The sequence below is a fragment of the Mixophyes fleayi genome, chromosome 4 (assembly GCF_038048845.1).
Source record: "Mixophyes fleayi isolate aMixFle1 chromosome 4, aMixFle1.hap1, whole genome shotgun sequence".
NCBI classification, from domain to species: domain Eukaryota; kingdom Metazoa; phylum Chordata; class Amphibia; order Anura; family Limnodynastidae; genus Mixophyes; species Mixophyes fleayi.
The window spans coordinates 219,659,047-219,680,950 of NC_134405.1; the positions used below are offsets into that span (position 1 = coordinate 219,659,047).

A 21,904-nucleotide genomic window follows, 5' to 3' on the forward strand; every position below is an offset into this window, starting at 1 on the left:
TGGAATGCAAAGTGTTTATATCAGTGAAACACCAATACCTTTTTTTCTTCTCTTTTAACTCTGCTCTCCCCCTTTTTTTTCAGTGTCCCTTTCTTCTCCATTCCTTTTCTCCATTTCCACCCACAAGTTACACTATACCCCTATGTCATTATTTGAATTGCTCTAGATCAGGGGTGCACAATCATTTTTTGGTCCGAAGGATGCAATACATCTTAACTTGCTTAAACATGCAAGATACATAGAATTTATTACAGCAGAAGAGTAATCTATCTGCAGCTATCAGGGGCTCATGCAGGGGGGGTTTCTGGGTCTCCAGAAACCCCTCCTCTCCGTTAACGGAGTGCCACACATAGCGGCACTGTACTATATAGCACCCGTGGCGCTGTCAAAGAAGCGTCCGCGGCGGTGCTGTATACAATACAGCACCGCCGCAGACGCTTCTTTGACAGCGCCGCGGGTGCTATATAGTACAGTGCTGCCGAAACGGAATTGCTGTGCATGGGCAACTCTCTCGCTTTTTTTTGGGGGGGGGGGGGGGGGGGTAGCAACACATTCTGCTGCATACTACCATCCTGGAAGTGAGGCTTAAATTCTGACTCACGAAACTAAGCTCTGTAGTAGGACAGGGACAGCCAGGCGGCCAAAGTAAGTGAAACCCGTTCATTCAATCTTACTGACAGACTGACCTCACAGCCACAGTAAGACTCCGTACAACACGGGACAGATATAGTAAAAAAGCATCCTGGTTCTCCCTTTAATTTGTTCTGTATCCAGCAGGCCACATAAAATGGCTTTTTGTGCCACGTTTTGTGCTCCAGTGCTCTAGGTAGAGTTTGTATTTTACATATGACCGTACTGGCAGGTTATTACAATGCCATCTTTATAAATGTATTGACTGCATATATATTGATTATATGAGCTGCTTTACAGCTTTAATCACGAGTGTAGAAGAAATAGAGATCTGTAGGAGTCTATAAAGTTGGAATGACCAGAGTTACATTTATTTAGAAAATACGTATGAACCAGGGAGATTATTTACACCGTTATAGATTCACAATGCAGATTACATGCCACTCTCCCATCCCTGATTACACATCTATAGCAATATGAAACAATTGGGAAAATATAACATAATAAATGTGTAGTAAACAATTGGATTTAGCTGAGATAACGGTTCTCTAACATTCCTTTCTTCTTGGTCATTATTCTCTACAAGTTTTATATCTAATATCATGAGTTCAACTTAACCTGACCATCTTCAACATATAAGGTCTATTCTCTACATGTAAAATAATATAACCAATTAAGCATAATCCCTTTGGCAACTATATAATTTCTTATAGAAACACAATTACAGAAATCCACGAATTAGTACCAACAGTGGGTACCCTGATGTAGTACGTTAGTGTATCCAGATGAAAACACAATTAGGCTATGTAGGTGGCTGCGGACACAATCACATTATGAATAATCCGCTCTGAGTATCAGTCAGCCTGTTCCATACAAATCTTGTAGATTTATTCAGTGATTATTATGGAGTTTGTTTTAAAACTACAGAAGAAGTAAATATAACTTAGCAACACATCTTTACACATTTTAGACTTTATGCGCTTTTATAGCAGGGGATCTTTTGCAGATTATTTCATTTGAGATTTTATTTACAAGGGTTAATATTGATAATGCTTCCCAACTGTCCTGATTATCGATGGAAGCCATTTTCCAGATAATGATAAGCCCAACAGTTACTATAGCTACATAAAAAACCCAATGCTTACATGGCCGACCATAAACAAATATAGACTGACCTTAAAAAATGACACCTAAGGTATCGGAGATAAATTATCATATTAGCGGTTTTAAAGTGGCAATGGTGGGTACTGCGGCCTAACCCTAACCCTTAGATTAATTATGTCACTATTGTAAGCGTCAGGCTTATCATTACCAGCTAAACATACCCAACCAGCATGACCGTCTTGATATGTGGACCCTAAAAGTGAAGGGACTTATATGAAAGTGGGTGGGCCTTCATCAGAAAGTGGGTGTGGTTGGATGGATTAGAACATGTTTTATATAAATCAAGGGCTGGGCTTATTTTGTCCCAATTTTGCCTGGATAAATGTTATACGATATGCATTGTTACAGCATCCCATCCTTTAGGGATCCACTGTTCCACAATACCTATTATAATTGCTGCATTGTCCAGCGCAGGGACACGTCGTGCAGCGCAAGTAGGACCCTCCTGCCGCATGTACTGTGCTTACCGCATTTAGCCGGCCCTGTATACAGAGTATTCCACTAGGTAGTAGTTTAAATAGTGCACATTCAATCAGGTTAATCTGACTCACAAGAAATTGACTTTTATTAACGAACTCGAACAGCATTGTGGATGTTTGAAACATTTGTTTCCACAATAAGGCTGGGAGAATTTTAAAAGTAGACATTCATATAAAAATAATGGGAATACAATGTACGGTATTTTATCAGCATCCATTCCAATGAGCAGAGTGGCTATACACGGATAAGAAGCACACAAACTTGTGTTCCGTAGTGCAGATTGTTTTCACAGTTTGAAAATTCTCTGTGCCCTATTGTAGTAATGGACATTTCAGGTACCCATTCCAACCTTGCAGTCTGTCTGCCAAATCACACAATCCACATGGCCAGGGTCGGACTGGGCCACCTGGGGACCAGGCTATTCCCCTGTAGGCCCTGAACCTGATCACTCTCCTCTTCGTTGGTGGGGGGAGCGGAAAAGACATTCAGTGAGGAGCACCGCAGAGAGGAGTCGGGAAGAAGACCGAAGACAGAAGAGAAGAAGAGAAGCCGATAGAAAAGGTAAGTGAAGGAACGGAAGCAAAGGAGGAGCACAGCACAGTGAAAAGGGGGAGGCACGGCAGAGAGTGAAAAGGGGGGGCACGGCAGAGAGTGAAAAGGGGGGGCACGGCAGAGAGTGAAAAGGGGGGGCACGGCAGAGAGTGAAAAGGGGGAGGCACGGCAGAGAGTGAAAAGGGGGGCGCACGGCAGAGAGTGAAAAGGGGGGCGCACGGCAGAGAGTGAAAAGGGGGGCGCACGGCAGAGAGTGAAAAGGGGGAGCACGGCAGAGAGTGAAAAGGGGGAGCACGGCAGAGAGTGAAAAGGGGGAGCACGGCAGAGAGTGAAAAGGGGGAGCACAAACAGCATGGCAGAGCGTGAAAAAAGGTTGCAAAGCAGCATGGCAAAGTGAGAAGGGGGGCCAAAACAGCATGGCACAGGGTGATGAAGGGGGGCCAGGAGAAAGGGTGGGGGGGCAAAAGCAGCATGGAGGGCGCAGTGTAATCATAAGGAGGCACAGCATGGTGATGAAGGGGCACAGTAATGTGTGCGTGAGAGCACAGCAGGCTTGTGGCAATGTAATGTGTGTGTGGTAGGCGGTGGCTAAATAATGGGTGCTATTTTGTTTGTAGGATGAATGTGGGGCAATTTAATTTTATAGTGGGGTCTATTAATTTAAGATGGGGTGGTTTGGCTATTAATTGAATGTGGGGCTGAGTTTGAGGAGCATGAGGTCTAATTATAACTGTGAATATGAATTATTTAATGATAGTAACGGTTGTGGGAAATAGGTATATTTATTATTATACGTAAATGCGATTAATTTATTGCAGGGGCTGTCTGGAGGGAGGGAAATAGGTTTATTAAATGGGAATTCTATTACTTTAATGTTGGGCTGGAGGAAGGCCCAAGTATTAATTGTGTGTCCTACTGATTTAACGCCGGGGCTGGTTGGAATTTCCTAAATGTACCCATTATTTTTTCCAAATAGGGTCCCCAACATTTCAAGATCCAGACAACCGCAAGTAAAGAAACCAGCAGCCGCAGGTGGTAAAAGTGACAAGAACAGGTAGGACAGTCTGTCAAATGTTCTGAGTCTAGTGCAGGCTTGGCTAACCTGTGGCACTCCAGATGTTGTGAAACTACAAGTCCCAGCATACCCTTCCAGCAATAAGCTGCTATATATTGGCAAAGCGTGCTGGGGCTTGAAGTTTCACAACACCTGGAGTGCCACAGGTTAGCCAAGCCTGGTCTAGTTCGACAAACCCTATTTTTGGTGACTGTTGTGCCCAATCTGAGGGGCAGGTCAAGACTGTGTACTCTCTATATACACACTGCATTCTTTATATAGTACACTATGGTGCTAGCTGTCCTTTGTGAGCTGACCACTACCCCTCTAGTGTCTGGTCTCGCCTCTATGATGGCTGACCACACCCCTTCTGGTGGGCCCCTAGCGTTGCAGTCCCCCGGTGGGCCCTTCATGCCCCAGTCCGACACTGCACATGGCACAGTGTTTGGGACAGAGTTACGTGGCCATTTGGTAAACAGAGGTCATCACACTGAGCTTAGTTTAGTGTCAAAAGAAAATGCTGTGATGATACTGGGCTAATATTCAATACTTTCACAATGTCAGGAAGTTGGTTTGCACATATGACTATTTAAAACTTATTAAATCAGCCTGGAAAATCTGGTACCCCTAGTGGATAAAAAAAAAATTGCTTAGGCAGAACAGAAAAACACATGCTCTTATTGGTACAATTACACACACTACTACATAACTACATAATACTATCTTAAAATCACATTTTCTCCTGAAGCTCAGTCCCAGCTGCTGAGCTAAACTGATTGACTCCACTACCAGCAAGATAAAGCCCAAGCTTGACGTCTCTCTCCTGGTCGTGGATGATCCTAGTGATAATCCACGACCAAACGAACAGGTGCTCTAACCCAGAATCAGAATTGTCCCCCGTTGGTGGGAAGATGCCTCCTTTTATTCCTGGCCTGGTTCCCATGGCGCTGTGTCATTGAATGTATTGTTACCTGCTTATTTGGTAGCATAGCAGCAGGCACCATGCAGTGTTAAGCTCCAGCCAGTCTAGCTAGGCTATATGTTAAACAAATAAGCACCCACCTAACCAGACAAAGAAGCATGGTCACTTAGCATGTGGATACTTAACACTTTATGGTGTTTTGGTTTTGTTTTTTTTAGGTATCTTCATACTCTACCTTAGATCAAGAAAGTGGACTGAAAGGTCCTCTTTTTTAAGGTATTCTACATCGGACACACTATTTCTACATGGTAAGTAGGTGTAAAAAATATGCATGATGATAAATAATAATAAAAATGTGGATAATGAATATAGGCTACTCATAAAACATACCCAAAACTGTAATAAACTTGTTCAATCTCAGGAATAAAATGCACCATTGGCTTTAAATAATTCAACTTTTATTGGCTCTATAAATCAGTCTCATGTATTAGAACAGTTTTAGTGTTAGTAGACTTTTTCTTTTGGCATACCAAAATTCAGTAATTTATGGAAGTGTGAATATCAGCTGGCAACTGGCAAAGCACAATGGAAGTTGTAGTTCATCAGGAAAAGGTTGCTTATAGATAGTCACATATTCTGTACTTTCCATGACTTACTTCAAACCTCTTTGCCCTAGTGTACAGTATTCCTATTTGAAATAATGGTGAGAAAAAAGCCTTGTCTAAATGTGACCTTTAAAAGCTATGTCAAGAATCTGAATGTACTCGGAACACTGATATTTGTTTAAGCTACCCATCTCTTACTCGTCATAAGGATTTCATTGTCACAGATTTCTGAAACATTTCTACTGCTCCTACACACGTACATAGTGCTATGTTTGATAGGTAACAAGTGCAGCAGACATCCACCACTGGAGGAGTCAAAGCACAATGTTAAGTCTGGGAATGGCTTACACAAATATCCATTTGAAGAAAACAAAAAATACACTCACATGCCCAGCATTGCACAGCACATATCAATAATAATGTGCAATGTCTGCATATGGGGCCTACAATGAAAAAGGCAAGCTGTTACTGTAACCATATGCAGGGCTGCCACCAGAAATTGCAGGACCCAGGACAACTGTAACAGGCAGGACGCCCCTCCTTCCTTCTCTCACCCCACCCTCATATCAAATTATTCTCTAGCCAACATTTGCCTCCCCAAATTCTTTACAGTCAACCCCCCCTATCCCCAGTTCCATCTAACCTCTGCAGTAGTTTACTTACCTCTCTGCATCTTCTAGCTGTCACCCTTCGGCTTCCCTCTATTGACAGTGCTGTGATGTCATCAATTACATGATGTCAGCGATACTACAGGGAGTCTATCTGCTTTGTCAAGACTCTCTGTCTGGGAGCTGGGCACCTTGTGGGGCTGGGACTGGAGCAAATGGTGGCAGCTGTGGGGCCCCGACATCATGGAAGTGGAGGCAGACATGCTGCCTACAAGGGGGCCCACTACTGCATCCTTAATTACACGCAGAGGTCTTTCCCCACATCAACTCTCACATCTCAGGACAAGCTGCTACCTAGAAATGGCGCCCGCTACCTCCCTTAATTCACTGCAGATGCCTCCTCCCTAATAAATTTGTTTGGGCCCAGAGCTGGTGGGGCCCCACTCTGCTGCTGGGCCCCATACTGCAGTACTCCCTGTACCCCCCTGATGGTGGCCCTGACTGTATGGGCTTACTTTGCCATCCGGTCTTGAAGGAGAAGAGAAGGTAAGTTACACACTTTAACTGGAATGCTTTCTCACCATCAATAACCAAATGTTACGGACCACTCCTACTGGTGTCACCTGCCACCAGACACCTGCTGAATTGCGAACAACTGCACAAAAGTTGTATGAGGGTTCGACTGCTTCCACCAGGTTCCTTCACCATCACCTGAAACTGCTTACTTCTAGGTAGCTGGTATAGCTGCTGCAGCACCTCTCTGCTGTGGGCTGGCTGTTTACCTCGGGACTGTTTACTATGGAACAGCACTGCTGGGTAGCAGGCAGAGTGTTGACACAGAGATGCTGGGTTCAACACAGGACAGCCAGAGAACAGATTAGAATGTAAGCTCTAATCTGTTGGTCACATGATACAGCAAGCAATAAGAGTCAGGTAGAATCTTCATGCAGTGTTGTTCATTGCTCAAGTGTCCTTACACGGACCTTTATACACTAGTTAAAGGTACAAGTGAAATTCCAGAAGTACAGATGGTATACTACAGTTAAAATACAAAATACAGCTCTTTATATACTAATTCTGACACACGTTGGCAGTACGTAAGCCAGCCCCCTGATCCTACTTGGCACCACAACGTCTGAGATATTACATCTGATGTTTAGCAACACGATGTAATATATTCTCTAAACTTGGATTTAACCCAATTTAAACTTCACAAAATTTACAACAATCTGTGTTTTCCCATATCTATTTTTAGCAGGACATGATACACAGGATAGAAAAGTAAGGACCCCCTGCTGTGTATTCAGGCTGAAAAGATGTGTTGGTCACTCTGATGAAAAGACTCAATTAGCATAAAATGTCCTCTCTTACAAAAACAAGTTTCCTCCAACATTGGCTATTACCTCAAATCTACATCAATATGAAAAAGGCGCACTGGTTACTTAACTGCGCTGCAGCACTCATGTTACACACACTCATTCATTACATTTAAAAATACATTCTTCAGTCGCAGTGTGGGGGTTAACCCACTGAATGCTGTGGTGCCGGTATTACTCTTCCGGCGCAGCAGTGCACATTTAAAATGCATATAATTTTATTAAATACTTTTTAAATAACTATTTTACATGCGCAGCACTGATGAATTATCCCCTCCAAAGTATAAACTCTCCCAGTGCTGGAGCACATTTAAAGACGGCCACCGGTGGACAGAACACTGTACAGGACAATAGTTACCAATGGTGATATTGACTATTTTCCATTCAAGACACTAACAGTGTACAGTCCATAATGCAAAGAGTCTCAACAGAATCCAGCACAGAATAGAGTAGTAAGTGTCCAGAAACATCATGCCCACAATCCTATAACTTAGCTTCCAACATATTGCCAGTAACCTGACCAGCAGTAACAATATAAACCAAGCTGTAGCAAGGCATACCCAGTATGGGGCAGTCAGTAAAAAATCGTGGAGCAGCAGTATCATCTCTCTGCATGTTCTACCCTCTGCCACTTATTATACTGCTTTTACCTACCAATTTAGGGTCATACTAGTATGAAGGTTGCCATGGTAACTTTCATTAAAGATCTGTTCCATTTTTAAAACAAAGGAGGAGACAAGTTTTATGTTGAGTTTCAGGCCACGGAGATTGGATGGATTAAATTGTATACATAATAAACTTATTTTTGTGCAATATTGTGTAAATAAAGGATGATTGATTTTATAACAGTAGTATTATTTCCTTAAAAAACAAACAAAAACCACAGTAGCACTTTTGGCATTGCGATTTATAATTCTCTTACTAGTAATGCGAAAATATTTGAACTTCTAAAACATGATGAGGTTACCGCATCCCCTGAAACCGCAATTCTTTCTCTCTCTTGATGCAATCTCCCTGCTCATAGTTTGTTCTGTTATTTGCTTGGACGGACTTTAAACAAAACAAATGTTATCATTTTTTTGGGGACAATTTGGTTGGTGACTTTTTGGCAATATATTTTACCATTTCCTTATGCATTTTAAAAATAATGAAGCACAATTATGGAAATATGCGGCTATATGGAATTAGCAAATTCTTTCTCTTAGATTATGAACTATGAATTCAACAATTATCTGGCCCAAAATCTAAGCTGTCAAATCGTTTTTTGTTCTTACACTATGGCCATTTTCAAGAACTATTTATAGACCCTTAAGGTGTTAACCTATAGGTGTAAAAAAAAACTTGTAAAATGATTTTCACTAAAACTTCAATTTTAAGGACACTAATAAGCTTTTTCCATGCCCCAGTCAAATTGCAGAAAAATGCATGTGACTGGCTGAGAGGCTATGGGCACTCAGCACAAGGACTTTTGCACCTGGCACTATTTTCAGGTTATCAGTCCCCCCTCTCATCACCATGTCCACCCAATTTTGTCTTAAATCATGTCCCACAAAATCTCCCCCATATCTTCATATCATCCATCAATGCCCCCCATCATCATCACCTCACATAACAATGACCTGGCCATCCAGCACCTGCTCTCTTCTTCTGCTTGCACTGCACATGCTCTGCAAATTCTGTCTCAAGAAAGAAGGTAACGTCCCAGTTCCCTGCCCCCTGAGCAGATTTAAATCTAGATCTATATTATAGCACACAGTAGTGCCCCGACTTCATATTATGCCACATATTAGTGCCCACAATTCATAGTATGAAAACAGTAGCGCCAATAATTTCATATATTACATATAAACACACGCATTATCATGTAATACATCTAATAAAACATATGTAGGAAGTAGGCTCCATATTCCTGTGTGTGACCATCTCTGGAGACTGCAGTTTCACAAAGGAATATAGAAGAAGCTGTTCTGGCTGGGCATGCACAGCAGATGTTTTGGCCATCTGATATGTATTGCGGCCACTTGAGAGTAGGCGCAACTGTTGTAAATGGACCGCCCCACCTTAATGTGGCGGTGCGCACGCCTATGATGCAGGGTCAATTTCCCTCTCCAAATGCTTGATTATGGAGAAAAAAAAAAAGGAAAATTTCAGCAACAAGTCTACAGGTGACAAAGAATGGTGGTAGAAATAAACCCCAGTATATTTGTCAAGGCCCCTTCATAAACTGATGATTCCACAGGGTCCCCGATTTCAGTGTCTATTGCAAACCATGAAGGTTGGCCTAAGCAACATTATAAAATAATCATGACAGAACTAGAAAAGAACAGGCGGGGCCAGATTTAGTTTTTTATTTGTCAACCTAGACTCTTATTCTCTGTGCCAACTCCCCTCCCTTGCTTGACGGCCCAGATGCCTACCTTAAAAAAAGAACAAAATAATAGTTTAACGGTTTATATGTAAATAATAGATTATAAATACCCATATTAGCAATTAATGAATTATTTACATGTGACATTATAAACATTTAAGCAAGGGGGAATAGATGTCTACAATGGCAAAATGTACGTTAATCATTAAGTCTCTGGGGAGGGAGTGGGGTGGCAGAGATTAGTTTGACCAGTATTTCTCGCTCCCCCCTCCCTTCCCTCCACACTACTCAATAAAAGTGGCAGAGCTTCATCCTCATCATATAATGTGTACCTAAGTGCAGGGCTGTGCCCCTGACATCAAGTAAACATGAAGCACATGCATGCTGTAGTTCTTTAACAGTTAGGAATGGCTCTCCCTAAACAATCATGTGCACTCTGGATCTTATTGTAGTGTCAGCCAGTGAACTAGCTGATGAAAAATTCACAACCATTTAAAATCGCCCTTTATGATAAACACAAACTGGCAAAATAGCTACATAACTATTTAGCACTATGATTTCAATATGCTTCTTACCCTTGCAAGCTCAACCACTTCTGCTTCCCCCTGCCCGATACCCAACCCACTCCTGTACCACAGAAGCATCATTCCACATTCTCGTCTATTAGCACTGTGGCCCACTCAAGCAATAATGTAATGTAGTTTCCGACTGGAAATTCTGGACTTTATACAGAGCACTCCAAAACTCATCTTAAAAAGTTCTATATTCAAAAATCAGATCACAGAAGAGGAAATGCCATAAAACCAGTTATGAACCTGGGTGAAATGCAGTCTTTGTGGCTGAAGTGGAATGCCAACTTAATACTAAAGAATGTGTAGCCCCTGCACTGATGAATACCTCAATACACTTTGTTGGGGAAAGGGTGGCAAACTTCATGGTTAGGGACATCTCACTTCTTCTCAATTTCTCACCCAGCTGTGTTCTCTCATCAGGCTGTAGATCCCAGCAGGGACACCATGAGTGGACTCCAGCCAACTCTCTAAACATATATTATGGAAACTCATACTCCAGGTAAATTGAATAAGCCACTTAGCACATTTATTATAAGGCCTTGTAAACATATAACCCAATAATAATAATGTTCAGCACTAATATGTACTAAGACAATACAATATGACGACAATATCTGAATGCAATCGATATAAACAATATTCAGTACAAAACAACAACAATAATGATGTAAGTACACAGAATCTCAGTTAAAACACTTTAAACAACTCTTAAGCAATATACTCAGCTCTGAATATGAAGAATGAGGCAGTGTTCCAACATCAGTTTACACAAGTAGTTTTGGCTTAAATCACCGACTACAATGATAATAAAGAGGGCTATTACTCTTAATCTACCTACGGACACACACCCTAATACAATAGATTAAATACCAGAGACATAAATAAATGGCAAATGTACATTCTGGACCATAAAAGGAGCCTACATTTATAAATAAAGTACAAAATGCAGCTGACATTGACCATTTCTGTAAACACACATCGAAGGCTTAGAAGGACCTTCAATGACTCTCCTCTCCAAAGGGCGATGTAAATAGGGTATTAGCAAAGAAAGCAGCAGGAACCTGGAACAATGGCAAAGAAGTAGAACAACTAACAGACAGCCAGAATTATTGTGGACTCTCACTGAATCCCTGAGCTGGACTTTCTCTATTCCTCTGGGCTGGATCTGAACTCTCCTAGTTTCCCTGGGCTGAACCTAGTCTCCCTCTGTTCCTCTTTGCTGTGCCCGGACCCCATCTATTTCCCAGCCAGCTTGTACATTACTCCTGGTAGCTTCTGATCTGGCATGGATGTTTTTCTGGGACTGACACTTTCTTGGATAGTCTGGCAGTTAGCTCTAGCAATCTGGCAGCTCTTTCCGATTGAATGGCAGTTCTTTGAATTAGACTGGCAACCTTCTCTGTAAGGTTGACAGCTTACTCTGGGTGTTGTGCAGACACTGACCACTTCTGGTAAAATGGAGGGCTCTATAAAACACATATTGAAGAATCTCCAGTGACTCACCTTTCCAAAAGGCAATGGGGTATTCAGATATTCAGAAACATGGAACAATGGCAAAGAGACAGGACAAGCAGCATACACTAGAACAATCCTGGATTCCTGGGTTGAATCTGGACTCACTCTGTTCCTCTCACAGCTTGTAGAGAACCCCTGGCAACTTACTCCAGCAAAAGTAGATTCCTCTCTGGGATTGGCAATTCCTTCTGATACTCTGGGAGCTAGCTATAGCAATCTGGCAACCCTTCCTGACAAATTGGTAGTCTTCTGTGCAAAGTTGGCTGCTTACTGCATGAGACTTGCAGCTCAGGGATGAGTGGCCCTTCCCAACTCTAACAGAATTTAAGTACTCTCTTCTGATCTGCTTTGTTTATGGCACTTGTATACACAGTACTCTCTTTCTGTAAATTTCCTCTTTTCCGGGAGGATCTGCAGCACTTCTGGCACAGCTTTCTGCATATCTGCAGTTCCTCCAGTTATAATGTCCAACCAGACAACTGCCAAGTTTACATCCTCCTAAGCCGCACTCCAGCTTCTTCCCCCGTTCTGACTCAAAGATCCCCTTTTCTTAGCAGGCTCTGACAGTTTCTTATGCCCAGACACCTTAGGCATGCTGGGAACTGTAGTTTTTGGCTCCAGAGACTGGAGAGCTGGACAGCTCCCCATTACTCAACTACCAGGACATGGCCCTCCTTACTACATGTGAGCAATGGTTCCAATCAACCACACCACCTTTCGGATGGAACCCCACCCACCGCATCTCATGTTCCAAGTCTTTCTAGGTCTGCTAATCTGGATAGTCCACTGAAATGCAATATATTCTATAGTCTTGGTTCATATCTGAAAACGTCAATTTTGGAGTTTAGTGGTTCTATATTTCAGTTCAGATGATATTTCCAACATATAGTTCCCCAGTTCAAATTAATTATTGATCCACTCACACCTATTTGATAGAATGGTAGTTGATTTTGTGATATCTATTTGCAGTAGCTAGCCGACAATTCCACCTCTGACAGAGTAGTCTGTAGTTACATCATTAACGGCCTTTCTTCCTGCCTGCAGAACAACATATGCGCTTATATTCTCACTCATATGTTGTAATTTACTGTATAGAATATAACAACACTAACAGTGTATGAGAGAGACAGGAGAGCTGAATGGAAACACAGATGTGCAGAGCCATCAAATACATCCTATGCAAGCTGGGATCATAGTGATGAGGTGTGTGCAATATAGGCAGATTACTTGATCAGTGCTGGAAGCAGAGTGTCTACACAAAAGACTTTTATAAAGAATGCAGAAAAACTAAGAATGGGAATAAAACAATACAAGCCACAGTTTCCTGCATTCTGTATAAAACTCATATAAATGTATTTCTCGACGTACTATAGTCTAATTTATACACAGCCATACTTGTACTGAGGAACTTTATATACAGAGGCATCTTAAGGGAGGAGGCAAACAGATGTACAAATTAAACACATTGTTTTTACTGGCCCTGGTAGATATATGCTGCTTTCTTTTGTGCCCCCATTCACTGTAGGGTGTGTACAGTACAAAATCTAAGAAGCAAGTCAGCTTAACAAAATAGCTTCTTACCTCTCACTACAATTGTACCTGTAACTATTAAATATACTTTAAAATCTATGTGGTGCAGAGGAGGTTCAACAGAGGGTTACTAAGGGGGGAGGGAGGGAAGATAAAGTTTGGGTACCTGGTATCAGGCTGTTGGAGGTGTTTAAAGAAGTTGCCGGCCCTGGAACCAAATATCCATATTGGGGCTCTGGATGTAAATATTTTGTTTGCAAGCATATAATATGTTGTTATCGATAGTTGTCACACTCTCTTAGCATATTGGAAAGGTGCTGGAACTGGCAACCTAAATATTTAAAAGGCAAGAGCTCACACCTGTCAGTTGCAAAGAAACAGCCCCAAAGAAGTTGCTGCACTAGGGCCCAAACTTACTCTTGGAAGCTATAGTCTGCCATAAAGTGAGCAGTATTTGTAAACGCCAGCTGTCTGGCACACCTCCCCTGCTTCCCCTACCATTGACTTTCATCGGCACATTCCTAATATACTGACTGAGGAGGACATGCATGAACATAGGTCAGTGAACGACAGTCACCACTTACTTTCTTATGCGCCAGTGTATGAGGACCATTTCAGTAACAGCAGATATAGAAGTACTGGGAAGGGTTGTTCTGCTAGCTCTCAGTGCACTCCCCATACACTAGATGTATAAAGGAGCCAGAATTGCGTATATACCTTATTTATCATCCTGAGCCTCCTTCTGCATTCTTGGGAGCGATAATGCAGTCACATACTTTGGGGGTTTCTGGGCAACTGGAAAAAAAACCCTATGTGCCTGAAAACCATCTCCTGATGCCAGCTGTAACATAAGCAATAGGCAATGCATGACCACTATTTGAAGAGTGCAGACATTGCCCCCTCGACTATGAACGCAAGTTAAATTTAAGCATGCTGAGCTATGGAGTGTTACTGCCATACACTTCTGTCATTTTTTGTTGACACATTATACCAGATATCCAACATGCAAGTGGAATGTATATGAAAAACTAAATTGGATAGTGTTTGAACAGGTAGTTTTGTTGGATTTTCATCCTTACCGGCTTTCAGTAGAAGTAGGTTGTTTTATATGGGTCTCTCTCTAGCACTGTCTCCCTGTATGTGCTTCTTCACCTTTGCCCATTTTGCGTGTGTGTACATCTCTTTGTGTGTTTCTCTCTGCCCACTTGTGTTTGCGTGTCTCTGTATTGTAGGTGCCTCTCTTTACTTGCTTACCCTTTGTGTGTATATCAGTCTCTTTATGTTCCCTCATGCCATCTGTGCCCTGGGCACACACTTGGGGTGGCTTCCAAGTGCCCCTCCCTGTGCTTCAATAAACCCATCCTAATATCACAAACTGCGCAGGTGCAGATTAAATTAAAACAGTATTTAAAAACTTTCAATCATTAAAACAATAATGTATTATTAGAACAAAGAACAATTTTAATAATATTAATCTATTACCTCCATCCAAAGATGGCGATAGCAGAACAGGTATTGCCGTGATGCTAGCGCCTTAGTGATACTTGTTAAATAGGCTTCCCCATACAAGTATTTGGAAACCCCTCTCTTGAAGTTCTGTATTTGCCCCCGACAAGAAGTTAGGAAGTGTAAATTAGCCCAAATGCTGGATCACTGTGTTGCACAGGAGGTGACATCATCCTACATTTTAATATACATTGGCAATATAAACCTTGGATCCCCAGTATACCCTCCTACTACCTCATCTCTGCCCCTTGCTTGTAGATTAGCCACTGGGAGCCAACAGATAAATTTAACTGACAGGTATCGGTGCTCTGATTTGTTCATAGCATTAGAATTAATAAACTAAACAAAAAAAACAAAACGTTTGAATAGCTCCTCCTTTTAGCAACTAGCAAACGGCTGAGTGGGGCAGGGCATTGTGAGTACATCATAGGAGGTAGAAACTAGAGGCCTACTATACACTGCATTAATGCTGCCAGGTAAAACATGTGGGATCAGCACACTCACTTCCTGAAATATGCTGTACTACTCCTAACAATCAAGCTCTGGCTGGCTACAGGTTTATGGAGACCCAACCTCTGCAAAACGCATAGTAGTATAATGAAGAATGAATAAGATATGGTGCTCAGACTATAATCAAACCAAACTAATAGCATATTACAGTAAGCACAAAGCTCTTTAAACTTTGAAGTGATGCTCTGTAAGAGAGGCTTCCAGACACATGGTGAATGCAGCACACACATACCTCCAAACTGCCCCGATTTGAGGGCACTGTCTCACATATCAGGACTTTTGTCCTGATACACACACAGTTGGGAAATGTGTCCCACTGAGTGATCCCGCATGTGCCAACAGCAGGTGTGCTCAGAAATGAAGGGTGTTTTCAGGGGAGGTGGCTGAAGGTGGTTGCTGGACACACACCTGTATAGTTTGACCACATCCTCTTTCATGCTTGCTACTTTGTCCCAACTCCTCAATAATGAATATTGGAAAGTATACACATGCCTAATTTGCTCAAGGTATCACTATTGTACATTGTTCTTATGGTGCACAATGGATAGGCTGTGCAGCATCACTATGAACACTTTGTACATTGCTATAGAAATGAATAATCCAATTACACAAGGTGCATATGCTGCGTTCACTATGCGGCTGAATGCAGCTCACATGGAATGGACCACGGATACACAAAACCTGATAACATGTCTTTATGAAGCAGACTTTGGGAAATAGGATATGGTTTCCAGCATTGCATTGTGTCAGTTAGGCAGAGACTCACACTCTTGTCTGCAAGAATATTCCAAAGCACAGGTTACCAACAATGTACAGCTCTGCCCAAAAGATGAAAGCACCATAAGTACTTTGCAGATTTCAGAATTCAAAGTATGACTTTTGGTAGGGTTCAAATTAGTATTAGGCACAATAGGCTGACAGACTGAGAGGGGGATCTTTCATTAAACATTATGTATTTCAAACACCTTTTTTCTACCACTTAGAAATAAAAATAAAATTTAAAACTAAGAGAGACTTCAGAAGAAGAACATTAAAGTTATGGGAATGTTCTGTGTAAAAAGTGTGGCTAGTGAGATGGGGCTTAGAATGCCAAAGGATACATTGTCTAAAGGCTCAAATGTGTAAATCTGGTCCCGTTTTTAGTCTATTACATAAAGACCATCACTATGCCAAGTTACAGACAGTAAACTGAAATTGTTGCTGCGAAACCGTCTGTATACTTATACTAAACTATCAACATAGCTGAGAAAATGATACATGTGGGAAAAAAACATGTACTGTTAATATAATCCACAAACTATAATCTGTAACAATATAAAAAAAAACAACCTGTGGTTCTCTTTAAAATAAGGAAACAACCAAAACAAAGAAAAAAATGGCAAGGTACCTAGACACCAAGAACAGTAGGTCTTTATTATATTTATTTATTAAATGTTGCTTTCACTTGCAATAGTGCTTTTTTCACTTCACCTAATATGCCAAAGGGTATAAAATCGCTGCCTTTATTAAGATTTACATGTGGAAGCCTATTTAACAAATACATATTTGTATATTTATTAATAGAAGAAAATTATTGAAAAGATATTTTTTTATTATTGAATAAAGCATTTATTCCATGTGTCATTTTTTTTTTTAATCCATTTTAGACACTTTGTTTTAGTAGCCAAAACTAAAGCATAAATTTGGGCTTTCAGTTCCACTGTGTATATGTGAGCTGGCTAGCCAGCTCATGCATGCGCATATGCATAGAGACTGGACTGGAGAAGTGGCAAGTTAATCTTCATGCTATATGCCAGCATCTCCAGGGCAGAAGAGAAAGACCCTTTTCTCTATAATTGTGCACCTGGTTTGACAATAGAAGACAAATTGTCTTATATATGATGTTCAGCAAGCAGTTGAGAAGTGCCATTTGTATGCAGAATCACAGAGAGTGTGGCAAATTATATATAGCCATCCACTTGCAACACCAGTAGTAATAAAAAAAAATAATTCACAACTACAGTGTACAAAAATGCACTTTGTTCAGGCTCCTTACATCTAGGTATAGAAACAACTGTCTGTAGTTTGCAACAATCCAAGCTCCCAGTTACCTAGGCAATTAAACAATCATGAAGAATATTGGGTGTTTGCATTTTGAATCACTCCCCCTGAGATTAACAGCACATAATTACATGTTTTACACTGCAACCTCCCACATATATTTCTGAGAAAACATAAGAAACTACTTTCAAGCCTTGTGATTGGACTAAGCTTTCTTTACTTCTTCAGTGGTATATTCAGGAAATAAAAAGCTGGAGGATTGAAAAACGTCTTTGTATTTCTTCTTTGAAAGTCCCTAGAGACAATTACAGGTACAATAGGTAGAACAAAGCTTGCATCTAATACATCTGTGCTTATATGATAAATATTTGCAGTATATATATTGATTTGCGCACTCACTGTCTACAGACAAGGGGTGGGATATACATACATATACACACACAGACACACACACACACTGGTGAAGAAAAAAGTGTTGCCCATAGCAACCAGATTCTAACTCATCTAGTGTAGTTCAGGAAATGAAAGCAAACATCTAGTTACTATGGGCAACGACACTTTTCATAAAGTAAATCTAATATTATTGAATGGGGTGAACATTTGCAATTTAGGTTTATAAATCAATATATTAAGTACCATAGTAGCAATGTTCTCTTTAAAGTTCCCTACAAATAAGCAGAAGTATACTACAAAATGCAGATACAGAAAAATGTAAGAAGCCAAACTTAATTCTCATGTAACATAATGCTTGCTATGCAAATTGAGAAAAATGGGTTACAGCCAATGTTTAATTGCATGCTAAATAATTTAGTTTGAGTATTACAGTTTTTTTCTCTTTCATGAACGTTTCTGTGGCTTCTTTATATAAATAGTTTTTAACATGTTTCATTCCAACATGGTGTATTATATATGCTGAGCCATCCTTAATGAGGACATGAGGTTTCACATGCATTTTCACAAAATGCCTGTGACAAGTCTACCATCCATGTACATATGGGTTGTAATGTAGGAAAACCAATCTTAGCCATGGCTAGTTTTTACACTATGCATGTGTAAATGAATCACCGGTATAGTGACTACTGTCAAGTGCAAACCATCCTCCCTTTATACTGACACTTATTTCAGGCAGTTGCCACAAGGTGCTGAATTCTTACACCTGACAAGAGACTGCTCAGCCACTCCCTCAACAAACGGCACTTTCTGTCATTTTTGTAAAGTATTCCTTACTGTAGACCGTAGCAGTTGTAACTCAATCACGGTGCTAGTCCGATGTAGTAATGCAGCTGCCACACCAATGATCAGGGTGACCCCGTGCATCTTGCTGAGGAGTTTCTATGCCTGCACCTGACTCCATGAGCAGACACAGGTGCCCTGCATCTGACTGCTCCCTACCTCCTGCTATTACTGCATTTCAGCTTCTAGGCAGATAAAGTGCAGACATGGATCAATGTCGCTCTGCTTTCCTTATATCTCTATTCATGAATGAAGATTATTTATTAAGGCAACCTCTTTCTCCTCCAGCCTAAGAATGGATTGAGTCTGTAGCAAGGCGAGATGTTTCCTGTCATTGATTTTTTTTTTCCCCCATGGAGGCTGCCATCATCTTATTTAAAACGTATCCTTACATGTCATAAAAGCACCTTATTCTAAGTGAGGGCAAGAAATCATTTAGTAGCACTGTAATAGTGGGAGCTGTACGCTTTAATTCTTGCAGGAAAATCCTTGCTATTGTCTCAATTGCATTACATCATGCATATCCCTCCTCCTATTTAACTCATCTCACCCCAGTGTCCGCCATGGACTGAAACAAATCGTACTAATAAGTAATAAAAACCACAAGAACATGCAAGCAGCTATAAAATGTGTAGGTCTATAACATTAACTCCATTGAATGGATTACGTTATATACAATTTTCTTTACAGCAGCTAGTGCAAATTGTGTTAGGGAGGGTTCTGCATGCATTGCTCAACTTTGCTCTATTTTGTTCCCATTATAAAAAAAATCCATGCAAATGATCTGATAAGAACAACACTTTTCAATACCTAATATTTTATATTTCTGCTTGCTTCTTCAAGAGATCAATGAAATCAGTCTGCAGTCTCCACTGGATTCACGCGGAGCACTCCTGGACCAATTCCCCATCAATCCGAACACAGATCTAGTTCACAATATGCTAAAGTCACTGCACCCTCCAGGCAGGAGACTGGAGCCAGAATCAGCTTGGCACCTCTGCATGTCTGCCTCCCCTGTCAGCACCCAAATGGAAAGGCATCCATGGCAAAAATGGCACATTACAAATTTTGCAATGGGAAGCAGAGCTCGGTTGAAACCATTGTTTAGAGCAGAGTAGGGGAGGTGTCTCTTAAAGCCACAGCACTCTCTAACAGCTGTACAAGAATGACCAAGCTGCTGAATGCCAAATCTACAGATTCTATATACTGTGCAGAAGAAATGCACCTATTTAATCCTTATCTTGAAATGTTTATAATTATATAAAAAAAAACTATAGAATTGAATGTGTTTTGCAGAGAAGGGTGTTTATTGATATGTGTAATCAATATCCTGGTCTTTTGATTAAAAAACAAATAAAAAAAACCCAGCAAAGTGCTGTGTGTCACTACATTGGTGATGTGAATGGATTTCCATTAATCTACTCACCATTTTAAGATTTTGTACTGCCCTTTGAAGTGACAGAAGATATGGGACTCCAATAATGTTAAGTCTAAATATAGGATTACTAATAAATGTGTTGTAAGGGCATATGTCAGTGCTGGCTAACCTGTGACACTCCAGGTGTTGTGAAACTACAAGTCCCAGCATACCCTTCTAGCAATAAGCTGCTATAAATTGGCAAAGCATGCTGGGACTTGTAGTTTCACAACACCTGGAGTGTCACAGGTTAGCCAACACTGGCATATGTCCAACACAAACATTATTGTTGTGGTATGTGACTGTTTAACATGCGAATAAATAATTATAACTATAATTACATTGCTGGGGTAGTATTTTGACATTTGAGCAATTAAAACTTTCACTGTTGCAGGACAATCATCTACAGATAAAAGAAGAGTCGAATTAAGTGCAGATTGCTTAATAAAGTATTTATATGAAAAAAAAGTGAACTCCGTACAAATAGTAATCCAATATGATGAATGGAATATATTTTGTTTACAATTGGTAACTCTTATTTTTAACTGTGATCTAATAGTGTCTAATGTTGTATCTGTGTGTAGCTGGATTAACCAATAGATTAATATTCGGCATCCAAAAGGAAAGTTGTTCAGTAGCTGTAAAGTCTGTTCCCTTATTTGAATCAGTGGTTTCTACCAGTCCCTAAATAAATTCCGAAGTAATTACGCCTTCACTTGCGTGCAGATATCCCCAGTTGCCTTTAGTTGTTTCTGTCTGTTTGATTTGAGATTTTCCTTCAGAGCTCAGCAGAAGGGTTAACCTTGTCACACTGAGAATTCAACGCAATATCCTTCAAGGTATCTGAGTCATTTCAGTCATTCTCACTTTAACTGCATCATCTCTACTGTCAAGTGCATGGCATTAAAGCAGCAGTGTAATTAAATGTGTGCATACAGTATTTTCTCAAATCAGGAAGGTTTGGCGGTGGTAATTCAAACCAGAAGATACATTTCTATGTAAAATGAATTGTTAAAGGAGATGTCAACTGATATGATCTGCAAATCCTTGTAGTCATTTGTGTATAATCCAGTTACAATAAAATTATTTGCCAACCTTTATTCAGCCTTAAGAATGAACTGTTTGGCAACGAGCTGCAACATTGCTGCAGTAAAATAAGCAGCTAATAGTAATCATGAGTACAGGATTACAGTACAGTTTAGAAAATGAAAGCCAATATTTAGTTGCTATGGGCAATACTGATTTTTGACAATTTGTAGTGAACAGGGATGGGAGGATGGGGACACTCAGACTATAAAGATAAAATGTGAGCTGGAGAGTTTAGCTTTCAGGTAGTTAGGTTTGAAACAATATAAATATATTCTTATATTTTCAGTATAAGTCAGCTTACCAATGCTATTGTTTGGGAAATAAGAGTAGAAAAAAAACAAATAGAAAAAGTGTGGACTACCCATAAATAATATCTTCAATCATTAAAACAAAGGGATAGATTTGTGGGTTACGGTGTATTGAAATAATTCTATCGTTTTCAAATAAGCATTGCCCAAGCGATTGTATTGTGTTTCCAAAGCACAAAGTAATTTATTTTAGCAGAGGTAAAATTTAACAGTTCAATACATAGTTATAATACAGTACAGCCAATACCAAAAGATAAATACACATCACGCTCGCTGCGCTCCCACTGGCACCAGCGACCAGTATTTCACTCCAGAATACTGTGGTCAGAGTAGACTGAAGCCACTGGGAGTACAGCTATATTATATACACTCAGAGTTACAGAGAGAACAATGCAGATGACGTGGCTTGCTTCTATAGGTCCAGA

At 40.5% G+C, this 21,904-nt stretch overlaps 1 protein-coding gene across 5 annotated transcripts in view; it reads right to left on the reverse strand.

The window, feature by feature from the left end:
• The window catches only part of PPFIA2 (PPFI scaffold protein A2), a 367,242-nt gene extending 347,639 nt beyond the window's left edge, over positions 1-19,603 (reverse strand). For all 5 annotated transcript variants that reach the window (XM_075209360.1, XM_075209359.1, XM_075209358.1 and 2 more), the window contains exon 1: positions 19,476-19,603. The gene's annotated coding sequence lies outside the window, so the exon portion shown is untranslated. The remainder of the gene's footprint in view (positions 1-19,475) is intronic.
• Between the last annotated feature and the right edge of the window lie 2,301 nt (positions 19,604-21,904).